The sequence below is a fragment of the Mesoplodon mirus genome, assembly GCF_964341445.2.
Source record: "Mesoplodon mirus genome assembly, chromosome: 14".
Taxonomy (NCBI): Eukaryota; Metazoa; Chordata; class Mammalia; order Artiodactyla; family Ziphiidae; genus Mesoplodon; species Mesoplodon mirus.
This window is the reverse complement of record NC_138990.1, coordinates 51,447,849-51,472,858: the sequence shown is the minus strand read 5'-3', so window position 1 is coordinate 51,472,858 and position 25,010 is coordinate 51,447,849. Positions and strand designations below refer to the sequence as shown.

The 25,010-nt window shown below is 37.8% G+C and overlaps 1 protein-coding gene and 1 long non-coding RNA gene across 5 annotated transcripts in view; both read right to left on the bottom strand.

Moving 5' to 3' along the window:
• The window catches only part of LOC309815238, a 1,174,291-nt gene that overhangs the window by 1,097,022 nt on the left and 52,259 nt on the right, over positions 1-25,010 (bottom strand). The window lies entirely within an intron of this gene.
• Positions 1-25,010, bottom strand: part of RASGRP3 (RAS guanyl releasing protein 3) — a 103,310-nt gene that overhangs the window by 65,350 nt on the left and 12,950 nt on the right. Inside the window, exon 1 of one of the 4 annotated variants that reach the window (XM_082641898.1) lies at positions 8,863-9,273. The exons of the other annotated variants lie outside the window; for them this stretch is intronic. The gene's annotated coding sequence lies outside the window, so the exon portion shown is untranslated. Of the gene's footprint in view, positions 1-8,862; positions 9,274-25,010 lie in introns of those variants that run through there. 4 annotated transcript variants of the gene reach the window in all.

Below are 25,010 nucleotides of genomic sequence, written 5' to 3'. Positions count from 1 at the left end.
GTGAATAAGTCATGTTCATTAGCCTTTATGATTTTATAACTATCAGTCATATGTAAACCAAAGAGGTGTCAGTTATCAGGCTGTCCAAGTGGTTCCTTTCTCCCCTGGAGAATTTTAGATGCTATTCTCTAGATGTTTTCCAATTTTTGCTAATGACTTTCTTAAGGTGGAGCAATCAAACTTACTCCAAATAGTCCAAGTCTCAAACTTTTGTTTGAGGGTAATAAGAAAATATTTTTGGATTTGTTTCCAATAGTCTCTGGCTAATGAAGAATCAGGCTAAATTTCTTTTCATGGAATCCCCACACTACATCAGTTATTGGCATATTCATATGCTGACCACACAAGTTTAAAATCTCCAAGTTAACACAAGTTTAACACAAGTTAAATTTTTCTCAACTCCCTCCTCTCCTTCATCCGCATATCCAATTGCTCTCAAGAACTATCAACTTTACTTTTTAAACATTCTGAAAATTCTTCCATCCTCACCACTGGCTTGATTCATATTCATCTCTGGAGTCCTCTATTGGCCTTTGGCATTTTTTCTCTCCAACCTGTCTTCCTCATTGCTTCCAGAGTTTTCTTTCCAAAATGCAAATATATTCATATCACTCCTTTACTTGACAATCTTCAATAATCATTAAGAACTATTGCTAATTATTTTACATTTATTAACGGTACTATGGATTTTTCAAAAGAGCACTTATCTTTTAGAAATGTATACTAAAATATTTACAGGTAGAATGATGAAATGTCTGGTATTTGTTTCAAAACTAATATGGGAAGGAGAGAACATGGGTGGGGATATAAATGAAACAAGATTGGCTATTGAAAATTGTTAAGGTCAGGTAATGAACACATGGGGTCTCATATAATTTTGCCTACTTTTGTGTATGTTGGAAATTTTCTATAATAAAAATATTTTTTAACTTTAAATTGTTCTCAAAAATATCTAAATGCTTCAGAAGGGCAAAGAGTACCCTTAACCTGGGAACTACCTTATCTTTGAGCCTTTTATCCAGTTCCTCCTCCAACATGTACCCTATGATTCAGCTCTACCAAGTTACATGTTACTCCTGGAAAGGAATCTTTCAAAATATAGTTTTTTCTTCTTGAACAATGACTACTTATCCTTTTATACCCAGTTCAAATGTCACCAACCCTAAGGAACCTTCCCTGACTCACCCTGATATAGTCATCTCCTTTCTCCAGACGTCTATAGAACACTGTACAAACCTCTTTTATAGAAAAATATTTGTAAGATGTTTGATATAATAATTTTTTAAAATATCAATGTGCTTAGCTAAGTGATAATGTCCTGTAAAGTCTGTGCCATTATTTATGTTTGTGCAATATGCAGTGCAAAGCATATGTTTAAAAATACTTGCCAAATGAATCATAGGAAAATAGAGTTTGGATTTTTCTTTACTTTTGTCACCCAAATATGAATTCTGACTTCCATGTAAGAGGTCCCATAAACTAGAATGTACTTAGTGAGGTTTTGATAACTTCTGGTTGAGTGAAGTTTCCAAATATGAGGATTACAACCCTAAACCATTTTTCAAATATCTTAGCCTCTTCCACAAACTTGATGTGAGACAGTATTCCAAATAGTTGCAGAATTTTATGCATGACACATTTCTCAGTCATCCTTGTAGCTAAAAAGATAAAGCCTTAATTCTTACACAATAACATCATCAGTGGCTTAAGTCAATCAAAGTTCTTGCATCTTCCAAAGAGAGTGTGAAGGTACTTCTTCTAAAACATGGAGAATTAAAATAAGGTGAAATATGTTCCACTGTTCCTGCTTCAAGTTCTGCTTGGCCCTTCTATCTATTTGTAACTATGGCCCCAAGAAACAATTCATGGAGTGAATGTAATTGCCATCTTGGTGCCAATATCGTGTCATTTCTTGTAAAAACCAAACATAATGTAAAGCAAACTGTCACTGCTGGTTAATCAGCCAGGTCCTAGAGTTATGATCTTTTTTATACCTGTCATCATCTGAGACAGTATAATATTTTTTGAGTGTTGCCAGAGGCTTAGCTCTGCAGGGGTAACCTGGCCAGTGTACAGAGCACCACAGCTGAGGGAACACCTCAACAATGGAAACAGGATGAGACTGCAGAATCCAATCTTGAATCCAGATTCCTAGGATGTTTCTTTGTCTTGCAGCATGCTTCTAATGGAAATCGCTACGCATTGGGCATGACGAGAAAAGCAGAATCCAGACTTCATAGAATGGCTTTTCCATAGTGAGCATCAGTTTTTAACATAAACATAATGATATAGACAGTGTGGTAGAATAGAAAAGGCATGCACTTTGCTTCTAGGAAGACCAGGGCCAGAATTCTGGCTTTACCACTTACTGCCTTGTGACCTTGAGCAAGGCCCTCATTCTCCCTGAAATTTAGTTTTTCTTCTGTAAGCGTCAGCAGTAGTGTCTGCCTCTGGGTGTTGTAAAAATAAACACCAGTTTCTTTCCTCTCCCAGCAGCAGATTCAGTTTAAATGCCTACTACAGAAGGAAAATAGAAAGAGACAGATTCATCTTAGAATCAGAGTGACGTGACCGGGGACAGAAAGAGACCACAGAGAAATCTCGAGCACCACCATTAAGATTGAGCCCTGTCCTAGCCATAAAAAAATAGTGATCTCTAAAATATTCTGTCAACTTATAGGATTTTGAATGGCAGTCATTCCATGCATAAATGAAATTCTATCTACTTCTAAAAAGCAGAACTGTTAAGTGGAGCAGAATCCGAAGTTTAGTCAAATTGAACTCATGGTATTAGTTTTCCAGAATCAAATATGGAAATTATACTCAGTTCTTCTATTTTAAGACTGTTTTAAATTCTTGCATAGTTTATGAGCTCCAGAAATCTATATTAACTGGAGATTTGGGAACGTTCATTCTTCATAGTTACAGGGAAGGTTGTTAGTGTGGCTGGAAAACAACATTAGTCCTTCCTAGCTCCTTGATCCTAGGTCTAAAGAGTTCTGCAAAACCAGGGTGGTTTTACAGTGTGTCAATTCCTAAAAAGGAATACCTAGGTGGAACATTCCCAAAGTGAACTTAAGTAAAAGACTCCAAAGAAACTTGGTTCAGCCTATTTTGAGTTGTTGGATGAAAGGAAAAATATTACTTTCTCAAAACAAATCAGAGGAGTGACTAAATAGTCCCTTTTTCTTTTCTATTTTTAAAAACTATGGAGTCTGATTCCATGGCTGATTGATGGACCCTTTGCCTGAGTTCTTCTCCTTTCATTTAGCCAGCTCATCAGTTGCTAAAATCTCTACCACAAATACCTCAGAGGGGGAAAAGAGAAGCAATTAAAATCACTTAGACACACATTCCAATGTAGTTACTTGTCTGTGACTTTTGCAACAATTAAACATCAGCAAAGTGGTGACTAAAATGAAGTTCTGTAATTAACTATGAACTTAATTTTTCCATGTTATTGATATTTTCCCTCCTTACTAGTTCTCGATCAAACATTGTACCTGGAACACATTCAAAGACGAAACTCTGAGTACGCTTATAATACTAAAGTAAGCCAATGGCATAATGATCTATGCAAGGGTCTTGGAACATTTTGTGAGATAGGGACAGGTTCACCTAAACCAACACTAAGTGAAGGGCAAAGATAGGGCAGCAACTGGCAAATAGAGAAGCCTTCAGAAAACAAAATTACCAGTTTGATCACAGAGAAACCTAAAAGATGTTGGGATATTTGCAGCTACGTAAATCATTCATATATTGAGTTGAATTTTCCACTTACAATAGGGGCATTAAGTTTATATTACTTCAGGTTCCACAGACTATAACACAGGAAGGTAAGCCTTTAACCCACTATTTCATCTTTTTCTTTTCTTTTAAAAACATTTTCCCTTTTTTCTTCTTGACAGGTGCAGAAAGTTCTGATTATTACACTGTAATCACTAAGGAAAAATGCTCTTCAAGTCATTTTATGAATTAAACATTATTCAGGAGTTTTTAAATTTGAAGAAGGATATTTTTCACACCCATATTTTTAAAAAGCTACTTTAGAAAGAAAAAACATAATAGCTGTTATTGTCATAAAGCTGTTCACTTGTTTCCCCCATCCTCTGCCTCTAAGCCCTAGCCATCATAACGTGCAGCAGCACTGTAAAATCATCAGGCAACACACCCTGTCATTTTTAGGACCTTGCCAATGTACTGATTATGCTGTTATACAATGGACTGGATTGCTGTAACAGAAAATTGACTAGTAGTGAAGATTCTCAATTAGTCTAGCAAGCTAAGAGTCTCTCAGTTGTGGGCAGATAACTTTGCAGAGGGAAATGGTGGCAGGGACTCTCTTCCTGGTGGTCAGAGTACACTATTTTCCCATGGGAATAAGGGTACTATAACCAGGCAGAACTTCCAAGAATGCTGATGGTTTTGTTGGGTAAGGGGAGTGCACAGTGGACGTCAGACTATACTTTTTAATCTCAAAAAACAACAAGGTCCCTTCTAAAAGCCGAATATTACATCATGCCAAGGTCGATATGACTCCAACTTAACCACATTGGGTCTGCAGGGTAGGAAAATGACCACTAAGTTCCTATACAAATATTACCAAAGCAAATATTATTGTGTCTGTAACCAAGCTGACCCTGTTTCTGAAGCCAAATATCCAAAGGCTTTGGAAACATCATCATTGACATGTGTGAGATGGCACATCATGAATCAGTCATCCATTTACCTTTCACCCGTGAGAAGATAACACAGATCATAGCTCTATGATCACAAAGAACAATTCCATTGATATTATTCAGAGTCTGAAGACACGGGATTTAGTCGGGCTTTGTCCTATGACCATGGATAAGTCACTCACTTTCTCTCATTCTCAGTTTCCTCACTGTAAACAATGGTAACAGTGTCTCTCCTCTTTCTTAGGATTGTGGCAACGTGCAAAAAAGTGTCTAATACTGGAAGAGTTCCATAAAAATGCAGGAGTTTGTCTTCTCAATAGAGTTGATGGGCTCAAAAAAGATGAAAGCACAGCGAACTCAGATACACACCACAGACTCCAGAGGTACCCTACTGTGATCATTTGAAAGCAAGAAACCCAGACTTTCAAATCCATAAAACAATGGGAATGTGACACACAAACAGCTAAACAACTCTGGGGTGGGGGGTGGGGGCGGCGGGGGCGCATGAGCAACCAATACAAAGAGAAAGTGGGACCCAAGGGAGTTAACTCTTTGGGAACAGGTTCTTTGGAACACAAGCTGGCAAAAAAAATAAATAAATAAAACAAGCACTGCATCGCAAAATTTGTTTCCTTATAAAAGATCCCACAAAAATAATCACTTTATTTTGCTTCAAACCAGGTCTGGAGTATGACTTGTGGATTCTGCTGCGATTCTAAATCCATCTCACGAGTGCCCATATAACACCCACCGCACCACACCAATTGCTAAGAATTGGAGGTAATTTCCAGTGGCTCTGGGTTAGCAGACTGTATTGTTGGCTGCTCTTGAGTTGGGCTTAGGTTTAGAAGCATCAGGCAGGTGAGAAGTAGATGAAAAATTCCCTCTTCTTGTTACAAATAGCTTGGTCTTCAAAATGTGTAATCTTGTTATAACAGCCTTGAAAAAACATTGAAGACTTTTTCAAAGACATGCCTGAATGCTCTGCTTACTAAACTTTCCTCCTGATTAACCAAAAGACCCTTCTGCTACTTACTCAGTGCTCTTTCTCATCGCCAGCCCTCATTTTGACATTTAACCACATGGAGGAATACAGAGAGTTAAATTCAATTTTTAGAAGAGTTTGAGAAGTAGGTTTTTCTCAGGGCTCTGTCTCTGGTTGATGACCCAGGCAAGCCACAGGTTCATGGCCCACAAGTGAGAAGGTCAGTCTTCAGCTATGGGGCAGGTGCGGGGAGGAGTGTGCACCCAGACAAATGCAGGTGCAGGTAGCCTCCCAGTCAGCAGAGAAAAGCACATCTCTCCTCTCCCCCGCCCGTCACCCCCAGTCCCCTGGCCAGCGACCCTCTCTCACAGCCGGGAACAAACAGAGCAAAGAGAGGGAAGGATTGCGTTGCTTCTAAGTCCTAAACAACAACAGCCTCTTTGGACAACCAACCTTCCAGGTTGAGTCACACAATGAACAGGACTGACACTAGTGTTATCACCACTAAGCTGGCTGTTTGGGGTGGGGCATGGGTGGAGTAGCTGTCCTCCAAAGGAAAGGAGTGACAGGAAAAACCGAGGCAAAGGCCAGCAGGGGCAGCGAGAGCAGTGCATTCTTGGGAAATAAAAAAGCTCTCAATTGCTGTTCTGACCAGTGTGAGGGCCATCAGTGAACTACTCTCACGGAGAAAAACATGCTGCCAGTCAGTGTTGCTACATAGCCTGGGCTTGGACTGTCTCCCAAGGGGAAACCTCACCCTTCCTGCCATGGAGAGTTCGAAAGGGCCGTAACACACGTTGCGTGTCTAATTGTATTGTGCTGAAATAGTCTCATTTGCATTTCATGAGCTTTTAAGCTTCAATGTGTGAGATTAGCATAGGAGCTCCACTTTTATTTGTTTAATGTGTGCAGATTCTGGAGTCTGATCTCGGTGTCACTTCTGCCTGTGTCATGTATAGCTGAGTGGCTACAGTCTCTGAACTTCGGTTTCTCTAGCTATAAAACTGGAATAATTATATAAAGCACATAGACTTGTGAGGATTATATGAACATAAATACACTTGTACAGCACATCATTTGGCAAAGTGCCCAATAAGTGTAAGTTATAACTATTAGTGTTAATATTATGATGGTAGTAGTAGCAGAAGCCTTGAGCTCTTTTCAAGCTCTACCACTCACTAGCACTGGGACCCAGAAAAATGTTCTACAACTTCCTCACCTTTGAAATGAAGGCATTAAGTTGTGCATTCTATAATTCCTATCCTAGAATTAAAAGCTTTGGTTCTATGGACATACTATCTGCATGTAAAATAATTATCTCTGTTATTCTGATATTAATATTTTGAAGGTCAAGATATTTTATAATTCAAAGGATACTCAGATTGCCATTAAGACCCTCTCAGTTTTATGGTGTGTGACTCTATGATTCTGGAGACAAAATTTCACCTGAGAGTTCTTTTCCACTATCAGCCTTCAGAAAAAGGGAAACTATACCAGAAGCAAACTCCCTAAAGAATGGCCCCTTGGGCAGCCGGTGCCCTGCAGTCAGACAGGGAACTCACGGGGCCACGTGGCCACATGCTGACCCAAGGACCTTGCCCAACTGGTATAAAGAGGAACAAAAGAGTTGGAAATATTATTTTCTCACTGGACATTCTAGGTTTTGTGAATCCTGCATTTTAAGGGAAAGAAGGAGAAAAACCTCCCAATGCCAGACTAGCCAGGCATCTGAATCTGCTTCCATCCCAGATCTTTGGCTGATGTGGCAACTCAAGACCAACCATGCTGAGGGAAACTTGGATAGAACCAGCGTGTCATTTTCAATCCATACTCCATATATGAGGAGATGTGGCAGGGGTGCAGGGAGAGCAGTGCTCCCTCCATGTAGCAGGCAGAAATTGCAAGCAAACTGTACAGCCTGAGCCTATGTGACAATCTGTCAGTAACTTGGGGAAACAAGCACACTTCAGGGTGCCCTGGGTTTCTCACAAGCAAAATAACTGTTTGGTCAGAATTCAAATCAAAACACCACTCTCTGCCCCCCTCTTTAATGTCCAGGCAATCCAGAAAAGTGAACTTGTTTGGTTACCTGCCCCCATGGGTCTGATTCAGAGGCCTGTCACTTTCAGAGGTTCACATCACTGATGCAGGGTTCTGCCCTCTCCCTTTCCCCTTTTCCTTTCTTCTTAAACATTCTGTCTGGTGAAAACCATGGAAGGACAAAAGCCTGTGAACAACAGCTTTGTTCCAGGGTTGTGCCTGCTTCGCTGCTTTCCCAAGAGAAAGCTCCATTACTGCCGAATGAACCAAAGAAAGAACAAGTCCTCTCAGTTTTGGATGCCAGGACACCCCCCCCCGCCCGCCACCCTAGGGTTGATAATTGGCTTCAGACAACACCTTTATAATCCAGGTCATAAACAAGGAAGAAAGACTCTGCCCATCATAAAAACATGAACTTCCCCGTATCTAAAAGCAGGAAGACCAGGGACAACTAAAAATTTTAGCTGTAAAGTGATGAAAGTGACTTAGAAAAGCTGTAAAGTAATGAAGATGAGAAGAAAAGAATTATAAAGTATATCTTTCAATGAATTAGAAAGCATGCCTAAAATCTAAATATAATTGCTAATCTAAATATTATTTTGTTAGCTTTCTGTATTGCAGATTTTTACACATAGTTAAATGAGACAATCTTCAAAATTGACTAGGAATGGTCCAGTCAGACATACAATTGATTCACAAGCTATTTCTCAAACAACATTTTCAATGGTTAAAAAAAAAAAAGTTTCAATGATAAAACTGACTAAAATCAAATTTAGTCATCAACTCACTTCAATAGTCTCTACTTTGTAACCTGAATCTTGGCTTTGAACCTAAAACACCGTGGACCATAAAAATTCCGAATACCAGGAAATAAACTCGCTGTTTCCTAGATAGGAACCAAGCAATATGCCTCACTAATCCTTAAAGTTAGAAAACAATGTTGCTGAAAAGAACAGTTTCTTAAAAAAAAAAAAAAAAATCAGTAAAAAGACGAATGGTTATTAGGAACAGGAACAAATAAAATACCTCCTTTAGTGCCAGAAGGAAATCAAAATCAAAATTAAAAATTGTCAGTAGCTTGCAAAACACGTGTGCACATGCACACACACACACGCACACACTCACACACACACAGAAGAAAGTTCTCCAGTTACTTACTGGGGCGGTTGGGCGCGGTATTCCTCACATCAGCACTCTGCCTGTTCAGCTGCCAAGTGCCAGAGCACTCTGCGAGCAGCTGTTTCCTTCATGCTGGGGCTCTGTGTCTTAACCAGTCACATGCACCTCCTGATAAATGCCGCTGCATGCCAGGAGGTCAGAAACTGAAGATCATTATTCTCCTAATTCACAAACCTTCTCGTAACCCCTGTGCTGGCTCAGCCATTTCATTAGCATGTAGAGCAGTACATTCCATAATTTGTTTTCTTTTAGTGACAAAATCCAAACAGCTGTTGGGTCACCCTGGAGAGCAGGTCACTGCAAGTGGAAAGTTGACGTGTTTGTATTGGGGAGGGCGTTGGGAGGGATGGGCTGGCAGTCCATCTGCTCTCTTATCTCCCTCAGGTTTTCATTGGGACACGTGAACAGCAGGAAGAAGGAACCCCAGGCAGTACAGCAGGTGGCAGCAGCTCTTCTTTCCAGGTGCCCCTAGACTACATCAATCTGCCACTTACTTTGCTGCACTTGGTTTCGTTTTCTCAGCATCCCAGCCTCCAGTTTGTTGCAAGAGCCACAGACTAAGTGGACTCTTCTGAGGAGGGCAGACTAGCAGCCTAAGGATGCTTAGGTTTAGTTTCAAAGGACAGGGCTGCTGTGCCCAGTGATGCTGAGGGCCAGATGTGTGTGGGGTTAATGAGGAATAGCAAAAACACAGCTTAATCTAAAGAGCTAATGGAAATGATTTCAGGCAGCTGAAGACCAAACTTCCGCATAGTTATCTGTTGGATTGTGTCAACATTTGGGGGCGCTGTTGAGATTACCAGCCCGGGAATGAGAGTGGAAACAGAAATTATAGAAATTTACAAAGCACTTTACAGATGTGCTGCTGCCCGCTTTGGTATGCTAGGAAATGGGACCAGCCTGCTGTTTCCTGTGTTGCTCACAAAAGTGGCAAACCATCCTGAATGCTTTGTTGAATTCATGCTTCTCACCTGAGCTGCTTTTCCCAACCCCACCCCCACCCCCACTTCCTATTCGTCCCTCTCTCCAAAGAAAGCCCTTAAACTATCTGACTTTGGGTAGTATCTAACCTTGGGTATCTGACCTCTTGGTGTAGTAAGAGTGACACTTCCCCAAATCAGTGCCCAAGCAGGGTAGAGTGGAGATACGACAGAGAGAGTAAGCCCTTTTGGCAAACTGAACATCCAAAAAAGATTTTAAAAGGTTAAAATGTCCCAGGGGATTTCTGAACCATAATGAGCCTGTTAAACTTTCAACTTTGATTTTAATAAGTGAGATCTTACTCAATAGAAGAGCCTGTGTGGGCAATTTTTCATATCTGGATTTTGTCTCATAATTATTTACGGTGTTAATCAAACCAGAAGTTTCCCTCTGTACAGAAGATAGACTCTTTTTCCAGAATAACAGCAAAAGACTAAAAACCCCTCAGTCTTACCAGTCTTTCAGGGGATTCACTTGTTAGCAACATGTGAGAGCCCAAAGTACAAATGAAATTTTTTTTACAAGCTTCAAAATGTATCTCTTTTTAAGGGTTCAAAGTTAGTAATAGAAATAAGACATCAACATACAATGTGCTAAAATACATGTCAGCTTCATAAACATTTTTTCTTCATATGTTGATATGACAATCATTAATCAGAAACAGAAAAGGAGGCCTATTGAAGATTTAAAATATTATTTTGATTTATTTTTACTTTGTAACTACAGAAACTTTTGTGACCTTTTGGCATCCATCAGTTACTTTATTTGCAATTGACTTGTTAATTGTTCTGAGGATCTGTTGCATACCACATCGTTAGCAAAAGAGAGAAAGCCTTCAATAACCAATAGAAAAAAACAAACTCAGGAAACGTAAACACAGAAATGCCTTTCTCCTTTTGGCAGAGAGGAAGAGATGGATCCTGAATCATACCTATGAAGCAAACTGTCAACTGCAGACCAAGACCCGGGAACTTCCCGGTCCAGGAATGTAATAGAAGGTTCTACAATAACACCTTCCAGCCTCGTGAAGAAATGCTGAGATCCCACCTCCCTGCCCAAACTGTCTCCAGGTACCAATCATTTCCTTCAACTCAAAAAAAGTCGCCCTCCTCCAATCAGAGGCCATCCACCCCCTGGGTTTGTGTCTAATTTTGCAACTCCTAAATGTTTAGGATGTTTTTTACCAACAACCGTGCCTTCATTCTCTGTCTGCTCACCCTCTTCATTATCTAAATATGCTCACGGTTTTCTATTTCCTAAAAAAAGGATCCTTTGCTTCTTTAATTCCTGCCCTAACCCACTCATTCCCTTCACAACTAAGCTTCTGGGGAAGTACTCCTTGTCTCCATCATCTCGCATCCCAGTTAAGTCTCAACCTGCTTACAGTCTGGCTTCTCCCATCCATTTCACTGAAACTGCCTTCCCCAAGTCACCAAACACCAAGCCTATTGGCTCTGCTTTTATTTTACTCGACTTCTCAGCTGCATTTGACCCAACTGTTTCAAATGTTCTCCTGAGACTACCATAAAATTTTACTCCTACCTCCTTCAGCCTCCTATATGGACTTTTCTTCTACTTGCCCCTTAAGTGTGAAAATCCCCTCTTTTCTTTGTGTTTTCTTACATCTCTCATATGTCTTGATTTATTACTGAATGACTATAGTGGTTTCCTAATTAGTTGCTTTGCCTCCAAAAGCCTGTCTCTGCCTTCAGTTTATTTATTTATTTTTACACTTTTAGAATGAAAGCCTCTCAGGGGCCATGGTGATGTCTTTGGTACCTTCATATTCCCAGAACCTATGACTGGGCTTGAATTTTTCTCTTGTATTTTCTGCTGCTGTTGCATTTCTTACTCTGTATTATAATTAGGTCTTCATGTATCTATGTTGCATCTAAACGTTGACTACCTTAGAGAAAGCATATGACTTATTCATTTTATAGCCTGCAACGCCTAATACAATGCCTGACATATAGGAGACACGTGGCTGAAACCATGCTGAATGAATAAATGAATGATTAAAGAGAAGGATTTTCTGCCTACTCCTTTAAGAAAAGATAATTTTTAAAGTGTGCAAAAACATTTTATATTAGGTCATCAAACCATCCTAAGTAATTTCCCCCCAAAAGAAATTATTTTGTCCACATTCTATGACCATGCTATAGTAAAACTATAAAACAATTACAAAAGTGTAAGTTAGAAAAGAGCCAAGCTCTTGGAAAATTTTTATAACTCTTCTTTAAAAAAATCATTGACTGGAAAAGAAGAAAAAAACATCTATAGAATGCTTAGAAGATTTCAATAATGAGAACACCACATACCAAAAAGTGTGCACAAAGCCAAAACAGTTAATTAGAGGCAAACTGACTCAAAAAGAACTTGAAAAACAATAGATCAATAATCATGGAAAAAAGTAAAAGTTATTGAGAACTTGTTTCCAAGAAAACTTTTTGGTCCAAATTACTTACACAGTCAAGTTCTCTTGGGGCTTGAAGCCACAGATAATTCCCAGGCTATATAAAATGTTCAAGTGGACAAAACTAGCAGAAAGCTAACATAATACCCTTGACTTAAAACAAACAAATAAACTGATAAAACATAATAAAGGAAACCACAGACTAACCTCCTGTATAAACATAGTTTATCCTTGAGATGAAAAAAAAAATCTCAGTATTAAAGAATGCACTAGCATAGTGACATAAATATGTCAATGGAAAAAAGCTTTCAGTTTAGCACAATAGGTAATCTTAACAAGTCTTTTGATTAAATTAAATATCAATTAAAAAAATAAAATAGAATTTTTCTTAGCATGGTAAAGATTGTGTATCTCAAACCAAACACAGGCATCATACCTAAAGGTGTAATACTAGAAGTATTAACATTAAAATCAGAAACAAACATGAAAAGGATGCTCATTGTCACTACCATCATTTAGCATACTATTCTGGACCAGATAAGAAAAAGAAGCTAAAAAAAGAATTATGAGAGAGCAGGAGACAAAATTACCCAGCTTGTACATGTTATAATCACTACTCAACAGAATCAACTTTTTAAATAATTGGAAATATCAGTGGGGTGAACAGTTAAAAAATAAATACATGAAATTAATAGAATTTTCCACATAACAGCCAAAACCTGATAGGAAACATAATGGGGAAAAAAAAACCTCATTCATAATAGTAACAACAACAACAAAATTTCTAGGAATGACAAAAAAAGTGAATAACATATTAAAAATTTTTATAAAACTCTATTGAGAAAATAGAAAATATTTCAATAAATGGAGAGTTATACAATTTTCGGGGACCAGAAGACTCAACATTGTCAAGATGTCAATTCTCCCCTATTTAATTTATAAACATAATTAATTTTTGGTTAAAATCTCAAAGAGATTTTTTGAACTGCTTAAAAAAAAAATCCTGAAGTTTATCTGAAAGAATAAAAAACTGAGACTGGTAAAGAAATTTTTAGAAAACAACAGGGGGGCAGTCCTAGGTATTAAATAGGCTAAAAAAAATCAACAGTTAAAAGTTTGATACTGATGCCAAAAGAGGCAGAGCAATGGAACAGAACAGAAAGCCCAGAAATATAAATACAAGTACTATAATAAAATGTTTATTTGTTAAATACAGTATTTAAACTCAGTGGGGAAAAATTATTCAGTAACTTGTTGAATAGTTAATTATTAGGAAAAATAAAGATCCAATTATTACCTCACATCATACACAAAGTAAATGCCTAGTGAACCGAAGAGTAAAATGTGAGAATAAAACCACAAACTTGAAGAAAATGATGTGATTGTTTTTATAACCTTAAAATCATTTTAATCATGATTAAATATTTTTATCATGAAAATTATTCTATGATCATAAAAGCAGAAACCATAAAGAAAAAATTACTATTTAAATGGATAAAATGTAAAATTTGTGTATGTCAGAAATAAGCCCACCATAGCCAAAATTAAATCACAAATGACAAAATGAGATTAAAAAATAAAACCTTTATGTTAAAGGTTTAAGAGCCTTAACATATGAATAGCATTTGTAATTAACAACTAGGCAAAGGATATTATAAATAGTTCACAAGGGAAGAAATATAAATGACCAATATACATCTGAAAAACACTCAGTTTTCTAAAAATAAGTACAAATTAGACAATAATAGGATACCATTTATTACCTATAAGCGTGACAAAGATGGAAACTTGATACTTCCCAATGTTGGCAGGAGGTTTGGAAAATGGCACCAACAGAGTCTGCTGGCAAGAGTATAAATTTTTACAACATTTGAGGAAGATAATTTTGTAATATGTAGCAAAACTTTAAAAAATATGTATAATATTTAATTCTTCAGTTCCTGTTCTAGAGATATATCCCAAAAATATAATATGGATTTTCATATATAAGGGTGTTTCTCACAGCATTGTTTATACTAGTGAAAAATTTGAAACAATCTATGTGCCAGAAGTAGAATAAATCATAACACATTCATAAGAGGTAGTACTATGGAATCATTATAAAATAATGTTGAAATATATTAATGTAGAAAAATATTTGGCATAGATTAAGTGAAAAACACAAGTTACAAAACAATTTATTCAGTATGATTTCATTTTTCTAAGAAAAGATGTGAACATCTAGAAGTCTGAAACTTTAGATATCAAATTTTTAATAGTGGTTATCTCTGGGAGTTGGGGTCACATGCAATTTTTCCCCCTTCTTTATGCTTATCAACTTTTTTCTACTGTTTCCATGACAAATATGTATCAGTTGTTCATTTTCAAATGAGATCTTTTTATATAAGAAAAAAGATATAGACCTATAGGTCTACTTAAGTACTTTAATCATCTACGCAAAGAAGAGAAAGCCATTGACAAGAAATATGATCAAGAAAAAAGGACCAAGAGCAGGAAAGCCTCACCATCCATTAACAAAGCCAGACACTTCCTCTCAACTAAGTCTCTATTCTCTACTGCTGGTCCTGGATGCAATAAATATTGCAAATCACTGAAGTGATGGAACTACCAGGTTCAAAAGTTGCAGGAAGAAGAGGGAAACATGGTCTGGCTTGAACACCTTGGATTCAGTTTCTCAGAGACGTCCTGATGGGCCTTTGTGCCTATCAGAGGCATTCCCATAAGTAGAAATTCCCAAATGGTATCCATCCCATGCACGCATGATCAGGTAGCATGAACCAACCCCTGCCAGCTGCCCCCTCCTAAAGCTGCCCAGCCATCCGTCTACTTTGTGCCAAACTCCAAACAAGCTGCTCCAAGTTGGTGACACACCACCTGCTGGTCAACTTGAGGTACTAATTCCATGCTGCATCCCCACTCCCACCTTCTTTTCAGGGGACATTGTAGGCAACATTACTCTCTTATTTTTTGAATTCAGTAAATTCTACCTGATCATTTCTTTCTCAGATATGTATACTTTTGGTGTCCTTTCTCTCTTTCTCTTTTTCATCCAACATTTGTCTAAGAATCATGGGGAATTTTCTCTACCCCTCTTGTTCTTCCCTTTTTCTACCCCTTGAACCATGTGTGAGCCAAAATAAATACCGAATCACCATCAATTATAAGAGCTGTGCTGGCTACCTGCCTGTAACAAATAGAAAGAAAAAAATTGTGAAAGAATCAGAGTAGAGCTTTTAATCTCCAAAGCCCTTGAACAAAGCAAATCATTGTCAATAAATGAGAAAATACAGTGTCTTGTGTTTAATGTGCATTGCATTTAGGGATTCACCAAAGTACGTGACAAAAATCTCTGCTCTCAAGGCTTGTAATGTCTCTGGGAGAAAAGTGGAACATGTAGAAAGCCATATATAAGGAATAATAATAATTATATATCATAACAATCAGTATCTATTAGTACTGGGTTGGCCAAAAAGTTCGTTCAGGTTTTTCATCATACAGAAAAACCCGAACAAACTTTTTGGCCAAACTGATATTATACTATATTAATATACTGTTAACAGTATATAACAAGCTAACATCTTTGAAAAATGCTCCTTTAATTCTCACAGCAATGCTCTATGGAGATGCTGTTATTATCCCCAGATAAAAGCAGCAAAGGAGACAGTTGGATGTGACTGCCTGTCTGACTCCAAACCCTGCACATTTACCCCACAAAATGATTTATTGTCATAGAAGTTTTCATAGACTTGCTTGTCCTTTTCTAGTTAAACCTGTGTATCCTCAAGCACAACAGCCAAGTCAATTGTATTGCACTTTGGGGGCTAACTACTGGCATCACCACAGTAGTTTGCCGCTATTATCCATTGCAAATGTGCACTATTTCAGCCAGTGATATTGGTTAAGTGGTCGTGAGGTGGCCTGGTAGACTGAGTGGCATTTATAACATTGCTTCTGCGGATACTGCTTCTATGGGTTAAAAACATCTTGAGTTCCAAATAACTGATTCACAAGTGAACCTTTGGAACCGAAGCCTTTCATAAATTGGAGATGGGCTGTAGAAAAATAAAGAGGAGAATGAATAAGGAGGACAGTCTTCACCAGAGGAGGCCTCAGCAGAAGATGCCCTCACACCCCATCCTCTACGCCCCCCTTTTATGCACCATTCCTGAAGAAACTCGCAAATTTCTGGACAAATCAGTCCAGATTAAAAATAGGCTTCCACTTTCAGTCTCCTTCTTTTTCCTGCCTATCTCTTCTTTTCTTCTTCCTTTTTATAAAATTTCATTTACTTTTTAAAAACACATTACATATTAGTATAGTTGCATTTATTCAATCTAATTCATTTAAATTTATCTTTATGGCAACATTTTTCCCTCCATCTAAGCTTCTTAGACTTCTTAGCATAGCTTCTTAGACTACACTAGATTTCTAGCTGAAGCTGTATTCAATAACCCAGGAAGGAGAATTAAGCGTTCACGGCATAAAATACCTTATTAGCATAATTACTTACATAATAACTTTTCCCCCAATAGCTTTATTTCAAAACCCTGACTTGAAAGCAAATTTCATCAGTCTTTGAAGATCTCACCCCTAGAAACCACAGACTCATGGTAAAGTTAAACTAAATCTAAATCTTCTAAAATGTCACTGCTGTTTCCACAATTCTTTTAGTTCTTGAAAAAGGCTGCTTAGAGTAATAAATAAATTAATTAAAATAAAATCCCTGAGGCCGCCTCTGTGCATTTTTCTGAGAATCATTTGGTGTATAGAAAATAATAGGAGGGGAGTTTTCAGATTTATGGTTTCCTTTCTATTTAAGGGTCAGCATCATTGCTATTTCAAAGCATAAAATACAAATCTGATTCAGTGATAAATGAGGCAAAGAAAATATTTATATTTATTTTTTTTCTTGAAATGTGTGATAGCTAAGTGCAAGAGGTGGGGCACAGTTTGATCTTCCTAGGAATCATAGGAAAAGCGTAGTGAGAAACTCCAAACCCTCTTATTCTCATATGCAAACTATAGGCCCCCTCTGCCTCACTTCTTCCCATCCTCTCATTGCTGTTTTGCTCCTGTTAGACACTGGCCTCCTTCTGAGTCAGCTAAGCTGTCCTGGGTTCACACCACAGCCCACTGGCCTGAACTGGAGGATGATGCTCAGTGGACACTTTCTAAATGAATGAATGAATGAATGAATTTATGTTTACACCATGGTTATACTTATAAATAGCCACAATATTTTGATACCAAATCCAATTGCTCAAAATTGTGCATAGTTCTAAACAATGTCAACGTTCTACTTAATCACTTCTGCTCTTCACTTTACCATATTATCCAAACTCAGTCAGCTGACTACAAGTCCTGTTTTCCAGTCTTTTTTTTTTTAACATCTTTATTGGAGTATAATTGCTTTACAATGGTGTGTTAGTTTCTGCTTTATAACATAACAAAGTGAATCAGCTATACATATACATATGTCCCCATATCTCCTCCCTCTTGTGTCTCCCACCCTCCCTATTCCACCCCTCTAGGTGGTCACAAAGCACCGAGCTGATCTCCCTGTGCTATGTGGCTGCTTCCCACTAGCTATCTATTTTATATTTGATAGTGTATATATGTCCATGTCACTCTCTCACTTCGTCCCAGCTTACCCTTCCCCCTCCCCATGTCCTCAAGTCCATTCTCTACGTCTGCATCTTTATTCCTGTCCTGCCCCTAGGTTCTTCAGGACCTTTTTTTTTTTTTTTTTTTTAGATTCCATATATACGTGTAAGCATACGGTATTTGTTTTTCTCCTTCTGACTTACTTCACTCTGTATGACAGACTCTAGGTCCATTCACCTCACTACAAATAACTCAATTTTGTTTCTTTTTATGGCTGAGTAATATTCCATTGTATATATGTGCCACATCTTCTTTATCCATTCATCTGTCGATGGACACTTAGGTTGCTTCCATGTCCTGGCTATTGTAAATAGACCTGCAGTGAACATTGTGGTACATGACTCTTTTTGAATTATGGTTTTCTCAGGGTATATGCCCAGTAGTGGGAATGCTGGGTCATATGGTAGTTCTATTTTTAGTTTTTTAAGGAACCTCCATACTGTTCTCCATAGTGGCTGTATCAATTTACAATCCCACCACCAGTGCAAGAGGGTTCCCTTTTCTCCACACTGTTTTCCAGTCTTTAGTGCCAAACTGCTTGCTCAAGTTTTAATCCAACCATCAGCACCTGTAGATTATAAATCTGTGAGGCCTGAGCTTCTAACTTCATTTCCATATCCTTTCCTAAGGTATCACTGTCTTTATCATACACTTGGTTAAATATCGCCATGGTTTACTTGCACTTTATTTGCTGAAACTTCTGGCTGCATCTCAGCCTTACTTATAATCTTTGTGTGTAGAAAGCCTTTGGATAAGATATTCTTTTTTATGACTTCCTGGAAAAACACAAAGGCAACCACAATCAGAGTGGGAACCTGCCGAGGAATGAGGATCTAATATTCTTGCTACAGGGTTTTCTTATTTGCAGATCACAGGAAATAAACTAAGAAAGCCCTTTTAGAAGCACATAAAAAAGTGGTAGGGACATTTCTAGTTTTCCTTCATGTTTTAATTAAACAAGGAGTGTTTGTTCTCAGGGCTTTTCTTGGTGATTGCCATTCTTATCAGTGAAAGGCAGTAGATCCATTTATGTTGTGGTAAAACTCTCAAATTGAGAGGCAAGCGCAGGGGAGGGGTCAGAGCTGAGACGTGGGTGCTGTTTCCTTAATACAACCATAGGAAGTAAGAAGGTCAGCCAAAGCTTCTTGGCTGGTGGAAATAAACACATGGTAGTGAGAGATCAAAGCAGGAGAGCATGGGCTAAAACAGCTGAAAAGCAACCTAAATGGTGAGGCTTCAAAAGGTATTTGAACGCCTATAAATTCTTTTTAAATATATATTTTAATGGTCAGAAAAACTACATTATCACTTGGAAGAATGGTCTTGTTTCCCTTTACAAAATAAGAAAAACAGGATGCTTGTGTGTTTTTTAATTTATAAGATATTTAAACTTAAAAAGCAATAATGCTCACTGTAGCAAGTAAAACAATACAGAGATACACATAAAGAAAATATATTATTATGGAACCCCTCTTTCTCACTGAGATAGCACACACCTATGAGAAATGTATTTCATATGTACATACATACACATGTAGGGTTTTATTTTTCCATTAAAAAATTAATCTGTAATTTGATTTTCCCCATAACAGTGTATCATGGTTATATATATTGGCTCCAAGATCAATAATACAGATTTAATTTATTCTTTTTAATAGTTTCATACTCCTTCACCGTGTAGTTATATTATAGTTAATTCACCTTATTGCTGAACCCTAAAGATGCTCCCAGTGTTTTGCCTCTATAAGCAGGGTTGCACTAAACATTCTAGCACATATATCTTAGTTTCTGGTGCTTTTATTTCCAGAGTATAGATCTCCAAAACTGGGCTTATTGGCATTGCAAAGTTATTCATTTTACTATGCATTCTCAGTTATTTTCCCAAGACTAAACTAAAAGCAATGCAAGAGTCATGACCTTTAAAAGACTGATAAATGTCAACTTAGAGCATCAAAATTATTCATTATTCATTTTCAGAATCCTATCCTACCAGGCATATTAACTAAATCACTTGTATTGAAGATATTTGCCTGCTTTTCATGTAGAATAATATTTTTTAAAAAAACCAAAGCATCTTAAGCCAAATTGACTAAAATTGGCCAAAGTTAAAAGCTGGAGTCTATTTCTCTCTGGCTAATCCTTATTATCTGCATACACCAAAAATTCCATGAACTCTAAAGGCCATTCCAATTGTAGAATCAACTGCTGATTGATTTTAAAAAATGTATGAGCAAATGTGAACTGATAAAAGAACAAAAATGTTAAGGTTGGACTAGAAATTTTTGACTATACTTTCAAAGCATGCAATGGTACTAGTGTGAAAAGGGGTCTCACGCACCCTCACTTGTTTCTATCTTATTTTCTGGACTGTGGCCATAGTAACTGAAGACACACCTCTTCCACATGCCAGCTCAGTGAGGCAGGAATGGGGCCCACAATCCAAACATAAGGATAGGAGCACCCAAGGTCTGCAACTACACTCCTTCTGGCATGGGGTATTTATCACAAACCACCTCTTCTAATTTATATGCTTTCACCATGTCATTTACTTTGGGACTTTGGAGTGAGAGTTTGGACTATATTAGTCTGTATTTTAACAGCATATATATTCCACATTACCATTAACTAATATAGCTGTACCAGCCAACACACTCTAAGACACAGATGACTGAGCATAGGGTTGCCTGCCTTAAGGGAAAAAAAAGGTATATTCAACATGAATTAAGGGGAAATTGTTCACATTACCAAAGCATTCTTTGTTTTAGAAAGCCACTCATTGCAGGATTACAAGAAATATGTGTACCCCTGGTGCATTAAAAATGGCATTCAACCAACCAAAATTCAACTCATATTATTCAAGAACACGCTTATTACGTAAAATAAACATGAGTCCAGTTTTGGACCCAACTTACTGGCCTAGATGGTCTGTGTCCTTTCCTTCAGAACAAAAAATTAGTCAAGCAATTCCTAGCAGCCTGTGGTAGACAGGCTATTTTACAACCCCTCCAGGGATGCTTAAAAGTAACCTGCTGGGCTTCCCTGGTGGCGCAGTGGTTGAGAGTCCGCCTGCCGATGCAGGGGACACGGGTTCGTGCCCCGATCCCGGAAGATCCCACATGCCGCGGAGCGGCTGGGCCCGCGAGCCATGGCCGCGGAGCCTGTGTGTCCGGAGCCTGTGCTCCGCAACGGGAGAGGCCACAGCAGTGAGAGGCCCGCGTACAGCAAAAAAAAAAAAAAAAAAAAAAAAAAAAAGTAACCTGCTAAAAATAGCCCCTCAACTCTTATGTTAGTGTCCTCAACTGCAGGGCCAAGTGAAACTAAAAATTGCCTGAAATATGTCCCTTGCATTCTAATTCCATAGGACTACTATTAGCTGAAAATCCCCAGTAATCTTCTTGACAATTCCAACATTAATAAACTTTTCCTTTTTTAACCATTTTCCAAACTAGTAGGAGAGGCTGCGCGGTGAGTGGTGAGGATGTTGGCACATTGGAGAACTGGGAAATCAGGATTCTCATACCCTCATCAGCCTCTCACTAGCTAAGTCACTTAACCCTTTTAAGTACAGACGGTCCCCGATTTACCATGGTTCAGCTTACAAATTTTTGACCTTATGGTGCTGTGAAAGCTATATGCATTCAGTAGAAACCATACTTTGAATTCTGAATTCTGAGCTCTTCCCAGGCTAGCAGTGTGCACTCCGATACTCTGTAGTGATGCTGAGCAAGCTGCAGCTCCCAGTCAGCCCCACAATCACAAGGGGAAACAACCCATACACTTAACGACCATTCTGAACCCCTACAATCATTGTTTTTCACTTTCAGTACAGTATTCAATCAATTACATGGGATACTCAACATTTGGTTATAAAATAGGCTTTGTGTTAGATAATTTTGCCTGACTATAGGCTAATGTAAGTGTTCTGAGTACTTTTTTTTTTTTCGCGGTACGCGGGCCTCTCACTGTTGTGACCTCTCCCGTTGCGGAGCACAGGCTCCGGACGCGCAGGCTCAGCAGCCATGGCTCACGGGCCCAGCCGCTCCGCGGCGTGTGGGATCTTCCCGGACCGGGGCACGAACCCTTGTCCCCTGCATCGGCAGGTGGACTCTCAACCACTGCGCCACCAGGGGAGCCCCCTGAGTACATTTAAGGTAGGCTAGGCTAAGCGATGATGTTCAGTTGGTTCGGTGTATTAAATCCATTTTCCACTTAACGATATTCTCAACTTACGATGGACATATTGGGACATAACCCCCTTGTAAGTAGAGGAAGATCTGTGTAAGATTCCTCAACTGCAAAAGGGAAATGATAATATCCAACTCAAAGGGTGGCTATATGGTTTGGAAATAATGCATTGCTTTGCATTTCAGACTTTTAGCCTATTAAAAATATTCAATAAATGAACAAGGATATACATAAGACAAGTTCAATGCAACACTTGTAATAACAATAATAAAAAGGAAACAACCTAAAATTAAGGGAGATTGATCAAAATAATCACAATGTATTATCAATGCTGAATAAATCATGCAGCCATGAGAAGGATGGATGGGAAGATGGCTTTGATGTAATAACTGAAAAAAGCAAGCTGCAAAAAACAGTAAGCATAAACGATTACTGTTTTAAGCCAAAAAACAACCCCACAATGTATCTAGGCCCATTTTTATTACAATCGTTTATGTTGTCAAATGCATAGAAAATACCTGCGGTGACAACAAGCAATAAACATGTATCTACTCTGAAGAAAAAAAAAAGAGGATTGCAAGTCTTTCCTCTTTTATACTATTCATTTTGATATTGAGTACATTCACTTATAATAAACTCGCAGTGCATTTATAATTAAAAATTAAAGACAATAAATAAAGAAATGAGAAATAATTAATGTACAGCACTTAGCAGAATGCCTAGTGGGCTTGGATGAATGGTGATTATCATAGTTACTTCTGTCCAGAAGCAACAGAACTCCTTAAGTAAAACAAGTTTATGTGCAATCAGTTATGTTCGTGTGTGAACTCAAATCAGTATTTTTTTAAGGGGTTGATTACTATGTTTATTGTGGTGATACATATGGATGTATACATATGTCAAGACATCAAATTATATATTTTATTATATGCCATTTATTATATATCAATTATACCTCAACAAAATTGTTTATAAAAAGTGGAGCTAAAATTTGCAACTGTAAGAACATAAAAGATGGGAGCCTGAGATTGGAATTAAAGGTTTCTAAGATCTTTATGTTATTCAGAAGAAGATTTCTTTATGTTATTTGGAAGATGTTAATATGAAGATATTAACATTAGGCTTTGCTAAATCAAATATGTATTTTAAAATTTTAAATATAACTAATAAAAGAAAAGAAATAGATTACATAACTCCCAAAACACTAGAGGGGAGAAATTGGAATACAGAAAACTTGAAAAATCCAAAAGAAAGCAGGAGAGGAGAGAAAAAGAATGGAAAATAGAAAATAAAAAATACCTCAATAACCACAGTGTTGATTGTCTGAATTCACCATTAAAATACAAAGACTATCATTAAATAACAAACAAAAAAGATGGATCCATTTTTAATCCATTCAGTTCCACAGGTGTAGGATATGTGTATGTATGAGTGTAAGAGTATGTATATATGAGTATATGTATGTGTGTTTACACACACAGATAAGAGGATCAGATAATGCTCCCTGACTCAACTTCTTTTAACTATTTTTCTGAAGACTTAAAACTAATTGAAGGATACCCAAAGCAATCTACAGATTCAATGCAATCCTTACCAAATTACCAATGGCATTTTTTGCAGAACTAGAACAAAAAATCTTAAAATTTGTATGGAGACACAAAAGACCCCGAATAGCCAAAGCAATCTGTGGGAAAAAAATGAAGGTGGAGGAATCAGACTCCCTGATTTCAGACTATATTGCAAAGTGACAGCAATCAAGACAATATGTTACTGGCACAAAAACAGAACTATAGATAAATGGAACAGGATAGAAAGCCCAGAGATAAACCCATGCACATATGGTCACCTTATCTTTGATAAAGGAGGCAAGAATATACAACAGAGAAAAGACAGCATCTTCAATAAGAGGTGCTGGGAAAACTGGACAGCTCCATGTAAAAGAATAAAATTAGAACACTCCCTAACACCATACACAAAAATAAACTGTGTGTGATTCCAAAAATCATGTATGTTCACCATAAAAAAAATGAAAAGTATAGAAAAGCACAAAGAAAAATAAGATCAGCTCTAATCATACCATTCTTAAAATTTTTATTTCAGTGTATATTTGTGGTCACCTGCCAATGGTCCCCAGTGATCCTCACATGCCCTGTGTTGTCCTTGCTGAATAAAGGCTGACCCAGGGCTGGTCCTGCATGACTACTGGAATACAAGAGCAGCAGTGGTGTGTAACCCCCAAGGCAAGGTCATAAAAAGCATTCCAGCTTTCATCTTAGTCAAGGATCTCTCACTCGGAAGGAAGTCAGATGCCATGTCATGAAGATATTCAAGCAGCCTACAGAGAAATCCAAGAGGATAGGAACTGGGGGGGGTCCCAGCCAACAGCCAACACTGACCTGCCAGCCATGGGTATGATGTGCTTCAAAGGTAGGTCTTCAAGTCCCTACTTCAGATCAAGTCTTCAGATGACTGAAACCCCACCTGACACCTGATTGCAACCCACTCTTTAAAGGCACTTAGTTTGGGAATGACTTGTTACACAGAAATAGGTAACTAACTAATAAATATCTTTCCTATCTTTTATAAAATTTAAAATGGGCATATAGATTTTCAGTCTGCCTTTTAAATTTATCATAAATATTTCCAATGTCAATAAATATTCTCAAAGATTCCAATGTCATCAAATATTCCTCTGAAACATGATTTGTCCCATGGCTGCACAATGTTCCATCCTACCTACATAGCATATTATATTATGTCTTTTTTTTGAGACTGAAAGAGCATAAAGCTTTATTTAATGGCCAGAGAATGGAGAAGCAGGAATCTAGTTCACAAATCAACTTCTCTTTTAATGTATTATGTCTTAAAAGCAGGTATTTGGAAA